This window comes from Piliocolobus tephrosceles, chromosome 2 (genome assembly GCF_002776525.5).
Source record: "Piliocolobus tephrosceles isolate RC106 chromosome 2, ASM277652v3, whole genome shotgun sequence".
Lineage (NCBI taxonomy): Eukaryota > Metazoa > Chordata > Mammalia > Primates > Cercopithecidae > Piliocolobus > Piliocolobus tephrosceles.
The window spans coordinates 140,837,284-140,847,665 of NC_045435.1; positions in this window are offsets into that span (position 1 = coordinate 140,837,284).

Sequence of the window (10,382 nt, forward strand, 5' to 3'; positions counted from 1 at the left end):
AGACGTACAAAGAAGAGCTGGTACCAATCCGACTTAAACTATTCCAAAAGATTAAGGAAGAGGGACTCCTCCTTAACTCATTCTAGAAAACCAGGATCATTCTGATACCCGAATCTGGCAAAGACACAGCAGAAAAATACAACTACAGGCCAATATCCTGGATGAATATAGATACAAAAATCTTAAACAAAATACTAGCAAACTGAATCCAGCAGCACATCAAAAATCATGTTGTGATGAAACCATGATCAAGTGAGCTTTATCTCTGGAATGCAAGAGACTAGTTCAATATATGCAAATCAAAAAATGTGATTTACCACATAATCCGAATTAAAAACAAAAACCATATGATCATCTCAATAGACACAGAAAAAGCATTTGATAAAGTCCAACATTGCTTCATGATAGAAGTCTTCAACAAACTATGCATTTAAAGAAATATACCTCAAAATAAGAGCCATCCATGACAAATCCACAACTAATATCATGCTGAATGGGCAACAATTGGAGGTGTTCTCTCTCACAACTGGAATAAGACAAGGATGTCCACTCTCACCATTTGTATTCAACATAGTACTGGAAGTCCTAGCCAGAGTAATCAGGCAAGAGAAAGAAATAAAAGGCATTCAAACAGGAAAAGAGGAAGTTAAATTATTTCTCTTCACTGTTGCTATGATTCTATATCTAGGAAACCCTAAAGATTCTATCAAAAGATTTGATGACTTCAGTACAATTTCAGATTACAAAGTCAACATACAAAACTCAGTAGCATTTCTATACACCAATAACGTTCAAGTTGAGAACCAAATCAGGAACAAAATTCCATTTACAATAGACACACACACACACACAAAACCTAGGAATACATGTAACCAAGAAGTTGAAAGATATCTACAAGAACAACTACAAAACACTGCTGAAAGAAATCATAGCTGACACAAACAAATGGAAAAGCACTCCATGCTTATGGGTTAGAATAATCAATATCGTTAAAATGTGCATGCTGCCCAAAATGATCTACAAATTCAATGCAATTTCTATAAAATAACCAACATAATTCTTGACAGAAACAGAAAAACCTATTCTAAATAAAATTCATATGGAACCAAAGAAGAGCCTGAATAGCCAAAGTAATCCTTAGCAAAAATGACAAAGCTAGAGGCATCACATTAGCCAATTTCAAACTATACTACAAGGCTACAATAACCAAAACAGCATGATACTGGTGAAAAATGATACCTAGACCAACAAAACAGAATAGAGAACCCAGAAGTAAAGCTACAACCAACTGATCTTTGACAAAGTAATCAAATAATGAGGAAAAGACACCCTATTCAATGAACAGTGCAGAGAAAACTACCTAACCATATGTAGAAGAATGAAACTCAACCCCTACCCCACACTATATACAAAAATCAACTTAAGATGGATTAAATACTTAAATGTGACACCTCAAACTATAAAAAAAATCCCAGAAAAAAACCTAGGAAAATCCCTTCTGGACATCAGAGTAAGCAAAAAGTTTATGACCACGTCCTCAAAAGCAAATGCAATGAAACAAAAAATTGACAATTCAGACCTAATTAAAATGGAGAGGTTCTGCACAGCAAAAGAAACTATCAACAGAGTAAACAGACAACCTATAGAATGGGAGAAAATATTTGCAAACTATGTATCTAACAATAGACTAATATTCAGAATCTATAAGGAACAAATTAACAAGAAAAAACCAAACAGCCCCATTAAAAGGTGGGCAAATGAATAGCCTCTTCTCAAAAGTAGACACACAATTGCCCAAGAAAATGAAAAAATGCTCAACATCTCTAATCATCAGAGAGATGCAAATCAAACCACAATAAGGTGCCATCTCACACCAGTCAGAATGGCTATAATTAAAAAAGTCAAGAAAGGACAGATGTTGGCGAGGTTGCAGAGAAAAGGGAATGCTTAAACGTCGTTGATGAGATTGCAAATGACTTTGGAGATTTCTCAGAGAAATGAAGATTGAATTACCATTCAACTCAGCAATTCCATTACTAGGTATATACCCAAAGGAAAATATATCATTCTACTAAAAAGTGCAATAAACACCTGCACTCCATGTTTATTGCAACACTATTCACAACAGAAAAGATATGAAATCAACTTAGGTGCTCATCAAAGGTGGACTGGCTAAAGAAAATATGGTACATATATACTATGGAATTCTTTGCAGCCATAAAAAAGAACAAAATCATGTTATGGATGCAATTAGAGGCCTAATTATCCCAAGTGAGTTAATGCAGAGACAAAAGCAAATAGTGCATATTCTCACTTATCAGTGGGTACTAAACACTGGGTACACATGGACATAAATATGAAAACAATAGGCACTGGGGAATCCAAAGTGATGGGAGGAAAGGGTTGAAAACCTGCCTATTGGGTACTATGCTCATTATTTGGGCGACAGGTTCAACTGAGGCGCAAACCTTAGCATCAGGCAACATATCCAAGTAACAAATATGCTCATATAGCCTCTGACTATAAAAATATAAAAAGAAACTTTAAATGACTGCTGAGGAAATAGAAAAAGTCATCAGAGTGGGAGTTAGAACGAGGAATTTCCATCTCAAAGCACTAGGAACAGAGCAGAAAGTATTCTGGCATAGAACCCATATAACCCTGCTGTGGTAGACTGTGTTATTGGTCCCAGTTATTTACCCCTGTCTTTATCCATGTGACTTTACAGTGCCCACCCAATGTTGGCAAGGAGTACTTCTCTGACCTTTGACGTTGGTTTTGGCCATGTAACTAACTTTGGTCAAGAGAATAAGATAGAAATGATGATGTCCAGACCAGGACTAGGTCTCAAGAATATTTGGTTTTGCTTTTCTGCCTCTGCCATCACCATGAGACCATGTCTAGCTACCAGTCTTAGGAGAAGGATGAGAAACATGGGGAGCAGTGATGAGTGCTGAGCCTCACCTGGATCAGAGACCGCAGAATGAGTGAGAGAGCCCAGCCAGTTCACAGACTCATAGAACACGTTATTGTTGTTCTAAGCCTAGAATTTTGGGGGTAGTTTGTTTCACAGCATTAGTATGAACATAGTTAATGGATATACTGCCAGCATATGACCTACAGATAATTTGAAATTTAATTATACTAGATACTTGTACACCTTCTAGAGATAGGGTAGGGGGCTTGAGAATCCTGTGCAGAATGGAGATAGAAGGAAACCTAATTTCTGCCTAAGGTGGAACTCAACAGAACTAGTGAGGAATTTCACTGTGATTAGCAGAAATTGAGAACTTAGATAAAAACTTGTTGGTGTAAAGAGGGTGAGTCTATTATTTATAAAACTACTGATTAGATATTAGTCATTCAATTCTGTCTGTTGAAGAACCTCAGGATGTCAGATTTGCTATGTTTGTTTGCTGTTACCCCTTACCTAGAAAACTGTAGAATCTGCTCCCTGTTGGTCACCAGCCTTCTTTCCCTACAGTAGATACCCTGGCTTCATCCATCTATTTGTTTTCTGCTGTTAATGTTAGTCTATGTCAGCAAAGACTTGACATTTTTAGGAACTTCTAAATGATAGGCCATTTAGAAATGCAACATTTTTTTTATTGCACAAATGGAAAAGCCAAGTACTTTTTCAGAATGATTAAACTCAGCAACTAATCCATTATTGAAGTAATTACTTTTAAATTTGCTGAAATGTTAGAGCATGGCTGGCTGTGACACTGGAAAAAAAATTGACTGCTTGTGGGCATTAGAGGCAGAGGGATTAAACAAAGTATGACAATGGCAAAATGTTCTGCTCAGTGTAACAGGCCTGAAGGTATTTGATGTTCTTCTCAGAACTTAGTAGGGTAATCTATCTTTTAATGTACTGAATCCAGATCTTCCACAGTTATACTCTTTGGCACTTCCCTCAGCTTCTACGAATAATCACACAATGGGTTTCCCCTTTAAATTGACTGTCAATCACAAGGTATGACCTTGAACGGGTCACTTCCCCTCTCTGAGTTCAATATTCCACATGTAAAAAGAGGTTGTATCTGAAATTATCTCTGAGGTCACATTCTGTTCTAAAACTGTATGATGCTCAAAAGGTCAGGTTAGGAAGGTGCAACTTAAAAAACAAAAACATGGATAAGGATCAAGGAACCAATCAGAGCCTGTGTGAAGTTGAATGGTGGTCACGAGCATCTCCAGTTAGCATTATCATGGACAAAAAGTACCTAAAATGGTTAGGCCAGATTTCCCAAACTCTGGTTGCCTGCAGTTTAAGATATATTGGAGGCCCACACTGCTGAAAGGGAGATGTTGGGGGCTGAGAGCAAAGACAGAGTAGGAGTACGGAACTTCAAAGAAGTGAGTTAAGGCGGGGAAATCTCTCTGACCTTTGAACTTTCGGACTGTTCCTTTTGATTATCTTATTTTGAGTTCTGTCTTGACTGTTTCTGCACGTGATATAGAAGGTGTAGCACCTGCCAGCTGGGCGTGGTGGCTCACACCTGTAATCCTAGCACTTTGGGAGGCCGAGGCAGGTGAATCACCTGAGGTCAAGAGTTCGAGACCAGCCTGGTTAACATGGTGAAACCCCTGTCTCTACTAAAAATACAAAAATTAGCCAGGTGTGGTGTCAGATGCCTATAATCCCAGCTACTTGGGAGGCTGAGGCAGGAGAATTGCTTGAACCCAGGAGGTGGAGGTTGCAGTGAGCTAGGATTGCGCCATTACACTCCAGCCTGGGCAACAGAGCAAAACTCCATCTCAAAAAAAAAAAAAAAAAATGTATACTGCTTGCCTATCTTCAGAGAGACCTAAATGCAAATCTCTTTTATCTTATGAACTGTGTCACCTTAAGATAATCACTTAACCTTAACCTGTGAGCTATGATTTTTATGTTTATAGTATTGGAAAAATAATACCTATTTGTGAGTTTTAGTTGAAACAATATATACATGGCCAAGAAATCTCAACTCCATCCTAGACTGGACCCACCATGGGTTTCAGCATCTGACAGATTTATGAGTTGGCCCAGGAGAAGTGTATTTTTAGGGACTGTAAGGAAATTTCCAGACAAAAATTTATCTTATGATGAGGAGGAAACATGCTTGATGAGCTTGATTATTTGTATTAGTCAGGGATCAATCATAAAAATGTGAATTCCAAGAGATTAGGCCCCACATAATCTTGGAAACTTAATAAGCAATCTATGCAAGGATGGTGCCTTTGTGTCTGCAAAATGGCAGTTGGTAAGGGAAGATGAAATGAAATATCAGAGACCAAGGGCAAACTAAAACCTGCAAAGATGAGCTGGAATCCGTGTTAGGATTCCCCCTTTATATAATCTCAAAGACAAGGGCAACCTGCAGAAGACGCTGATGCCCTTCTCAATGGAGCTGAAAATATATCTGCTCTAGGATTAGGAGAAGCTGAAGGAAAGATGTGGAAGGAGCTGAAAGAGCTGTAAGCCGACTGCTGCTCCTTGCCAGCAAGGTGGCCCCACAGATCAGTCACAATGTGCACAGCTCCTGGTCCCACACTCACCTTTAGAGCTTAAGAAAATTGCTGTGGATACACTTCCACCTTCCAAATCTCTTGCAAATCTCAGTAGACTACCCTAACATTAAGCTACATAAGAAGGGAATTATGGGAAATGTCATTCCAGCTTAGATAAGTTGACACTGAGAGACCACCACCTCCATTGATAAAGCCTTAGGAGGCTCTAAGCATAGCAAGGGGTCTAGTATTTGACCCCAGGTCCAGCCTAACTAAGGCCTTGTGAAAGAGTGAACACTGAGACAGTGGATTTGTTCCATTTCGTTACACACTGATATGCAAGCATCACTGCTAGCCAAGATTAAGGGAGACGGCGTTTCTTCTCTGCTCGCTTTATTCCAAGCTGAACACAGTGAGTGTGCTTGAAAGCGAATATGTAAATTTTTATACCTGAAATAGTAGGTATCTGGTGAAGAAAAAAAAAAGAAAATGACTTGGAAATGAATTCCAGAAGTGGAATCAAGTGGTCATCTTTTCAAGAATCAAAAGGTCACTCTCAAAGGGAACAGGCACTCCCCCTAATTCAGGAGGCAGAAAATGCCAAAGAGAGAGGGACCATACAGTGGCAGCCACCACTGAAGGACAGGTCTGGCTAAAGGAACAAGTCAAAAGAATTCTGGTGATTGACAATGCGTAACTTTATAACACAATTTTAGAAAACTTGGATGAAATAGGTAGTGGTCTAAAGAAAATACAAATGATCAAAGCTGACTTAGGAGGAACGAAAAATCTAAGTAGACCAGTTATCAAAGACACAGCTGGAAATGATTGAAGATCTTTCCAATCAATAGATATCTATTTCAGACATTTCCATGGGCAAATTCTTTGAGTCTTGCAAATGACAGATTATTCTGACTATATTTAAATTGTTGCAGAGCACAGAAAAATAAGGAAATGCCCCACCTAGATCTCCTGAACTGGTCCAGAGTACCTGTCTCTGAGCTGCTGCCAATGTTGGCTGCTAATGGCTTACACTTCCCCCCATTTCTGCCTATGGCCTCTGGGAGCTACTTCACTCAAAAATACTTGAGATTTTGTACCATATCTCTTGGGGCAGCCCACGTCAAATGACTAACTGTAGTGAGGGTACATAAACCTATCTTCCTTGCCTTGAAATGGGACAGCTCTGTGATACCGTTTATGTGCTAGAGTTACCTGAGGGACTGGGTAGTCTGGAGTGCAACGTGAACTGGAGCTTGACATACTTCTTCCCCTTGTCCTATTGTAACTGGCAAAAGGGTCTGGTTGCTCGCCGCTTGTAAAAAAAGAAGCCAACATAACAAGAGTGAGATGTGATAAAAAGAGAGCGAGTTGTATTATCTGTGCTAGCAAGGGCAGGAGTGGGTGTATTCTTTCCAAAAATTTTCACTCTTCCATTTGTGGAGGGAATGCAGGGTTTTTTAAAGAGAGGGTTAGAATGCAGGAGAGGCAGTGGGGCTAGGCTATGTCAGGTGGTGTGACCCACTCCGATGGCTTGTCTTGAATTATTGTTTCATCTGGTGTCATCAAGGTTGGAGGTGTTGGTCTGTATCAGGAGCTAGCCCCTGAAACTTCTAAGGAAATATTTTTGTATTACGTGACCAGATAAGTGAGTATGGTGTGTGCTTAGCAAGCATCTAGGTAAATAAATGAGCACAGAATGGGAAAAGAAAGGGAGTGGAAGTTCACAGCTCATTCTGAGGCTGTATTTCAAGATGAAAGGTAAAACACATGCAGTTTTTCTCAAGGTTTTATCTTTGGGTTGGGTGATAGGGAAAGGAGAAAAGGGGGAAGGAAAAAAAATTTAAACACGGTTTGAGGCTACACTGCTAAGCTGTTGGTTACATCATCCTGCTTCCATTCCTGTCTTACAGGTTTCTCTCGGGAGAGATCCCTCAATAAATCAGTTGCACAGAATCCCTGTTTCAGGCCTTGCTTCTATGACTTAAATAAGAATCAATCTTTTCTTGAAATTGAGAATCACTGATTTAGGGAGGCTGAGGCGGGTGGATCACGAGGTCAGGAGATCGAGACCATCCTGGCTAACATGGTGAAACCCCGTCTCTACTAAAAACACAAAAAATTAGCCAGGCATGGTGGCGGGCGCCTGTAGTCCTAGCTACTGGGGAGGCTGAGGCAGGAGAATGGCATGAACCCGGGAGGCAGAGCTTGCAGTGAGCTGAGTTCACGCCACTGCACTCCAGCCTGGGCGACAGAGTGAGACTCCATCTCAAATAAATAAATAAATAAATAAATCACTGATTTAATACTAAAAAAAGAAAAAATATATCTTTAATAGGCTAGCAGGAAAAGAAAACAAGAGACCAGTCTCACTTATAAATGTTGACTCAAAAAATCCTAATAAAGCAATTCAAATGGGATTAGTGCCACATCATGATTATTTGGGTTTTATTTCATGAGTAAAAGCAAAAGAAATCTCAGGACCCCAAAACCTCTAAGCCAAAGGGAAAAGTCAAGCTGGAAACTGCATCAGGCAAACTTGCCTCCCATTTTATTCCTAAATAATATAGCTATGAAGATTTTTTTTTTTAAAGCTACATGCCTCCTTCACAATTTGTCCACAAGGAAATTAATTGGGGGGGGCCTCAAGATCGTTACCCTGAGACAGTTCTGCTGAAGTTCACCTGGTGATGTAAACCGATAACTTATCTTCACAGATGTGGGGAAGTCACCTCTCTGCTCATCTGAGACAAATGCATATCTGATTGCTCCTTCTGCTCTAGTGTTTATGTAAAAATGCAAATTCACCGAGCCAGACTAAAGCATAAGTGACTATTCCTCTATTCTCCTGTCACATGTTAATTGTGTATTCAGTGAAAGGCTAATCAAAGACCCCAAGGAATACATGTTAGTCTCTTATCTACCCATGACGTGGAAGCCCTCCACCCAGTTCTGCTTTGAGTTGTCCCACCTTTCCGGACCAAACCATTGTGCTTCCTACACATATTGTCTGACTTCTCATGTATTCCTAAAATGTATAAAAGCAAGTTGTACTCTGACCACCTTGGGCACATGTCATCAGAACCTCCTGAGGCTATGTCACGAGCATGTCCTTAACCTTGGCAAAATAAACTTTCTAAATTGATTGAGATCTGTCTCAGACACTTTGGGTTCACAAGTGCCAGGATAACTTGATGTTTCAAAATTGAATGCCATCATTCTCCTACTAATAGTTCAAAGAAAAAAGCACAATGATATCATAATAGCATATGTATTTTTCAAAAACAAAACAAAAATGAAAGCCTTTCTTTTCATCTTTTATATCTGCTACAAATCTGTTATGAGTTGAATAACTTCCTCATGAGGCTATTGTCAGTCATACGGTATTTTCTATAACATGGTATCATTTGGGAATGTAAATATGTGTACTTCAAGGGAGTGAAAGCTTTGAAAGACAGACCTGGGATAGAATCAAGCATCATTAAAATATGTACTTGAAATAATAATAAAAAAAAAAGTATTGTCTACAACATGGGCCCTCCAGGCTGGGCTACTGTTACTTTTACAAGTTCTGAAGTTGTACTTTTGTGCCAAGTAGCATGGAATCTGCGGACAGAGTAAGAGATTGACAAAATGGCCTGGGGGCTGCTTGGAGAGAAACATTCTTGCATATACAAATGAATATAAGAGTAATGAAGTTATAAATTGTACTAAGGCTCCAAGATCTGGAAGTAGTGACATAGAAGAAACTAAGGACATAAAAACGGTGTGTTAATGCAGACTTTAGGAGTCTAGAGTAGCCCCAGCTATTAGGGAAACTCATGCAAGAAGGACAGCTACCCCAAGTTGTGGCTTTCACATGGCAAATTTTCTAGGACTAATGATATTTAATATACATAATTTATTAGAGACAAAAATTTTTGGTAACTATTTTTTTTAATGCAAGTAAAACAAGTTCATTTTAGAAAACACAGATTTTGAAAATTTAAAAATTAATGTTACATATAATTCTTGCATACATCCTAGAAAATATCACTGTTATCGTTTTGCTATATTTTCTTCTAGGTTCTCGAACTTACTGTCTAGCTGTCTATTTACTGAGCTGTTTGTCCACCCAGGTGTCCGGTGAATGACCTTACACTGTATTTTATATGCATGTCATATAAATGGTATGCCAATATAGTATTTATTGTATATTTATATATTTCTTTTAGAAAAATTGAGGCAGGAAAATAGGGTCTGGAGCAGGGAACATAAGGCTGATTCACACTTCAGCTATAACAGGAAATATCCTCTCCATAGGCTATATGCCATAAATGACTTTGTAACTTTACTTCATCCTCTCCATTTAAATAGGGCATACCTGAAGGAACCAATGGAATCCTCTAGGGGGTATTTAAACTCCTAGAAATTCTCTAATGGGGCCTTTGAGTTCCTATGGTTGGGCAGCTCCCACACTGTGGCGTGTACTTTCATTTTCAGTAAATCCCTTCATCCCTTCCTTGCTTGCTTTGTGCATTTTGTCTAATTCTTTGTTCAAGATGCCAAGAACCTGGACACCCTCCACCTATAACATATTTTGGTGAGCCAGCCAGGAGGAAGAGCTAAGCCCAAAGTTTGGGCTTTCTTCTTCTTTCTCCTTTTCTTTTTTGCTCCATATAGGGGAACCTCTTTCTCTCTCTTTTCCTTTCCAACCTGGGACACTTGGTGGGCAGTGCCTAAACATGGAAGCAATTGCAGGTTTCTGGCTGTGGACAGTGAAACGAAGGGGTTTTCATGTGGAGAAGCCCGACCACCATGGCCCAGTTCGCTTAAGGAACCTGGGTCTTTTCGTGGTTTTGTTTTCTTTCTTTCTTTCTTTCTTTCTTTCTTTCTTTCTTTCTTTCTTT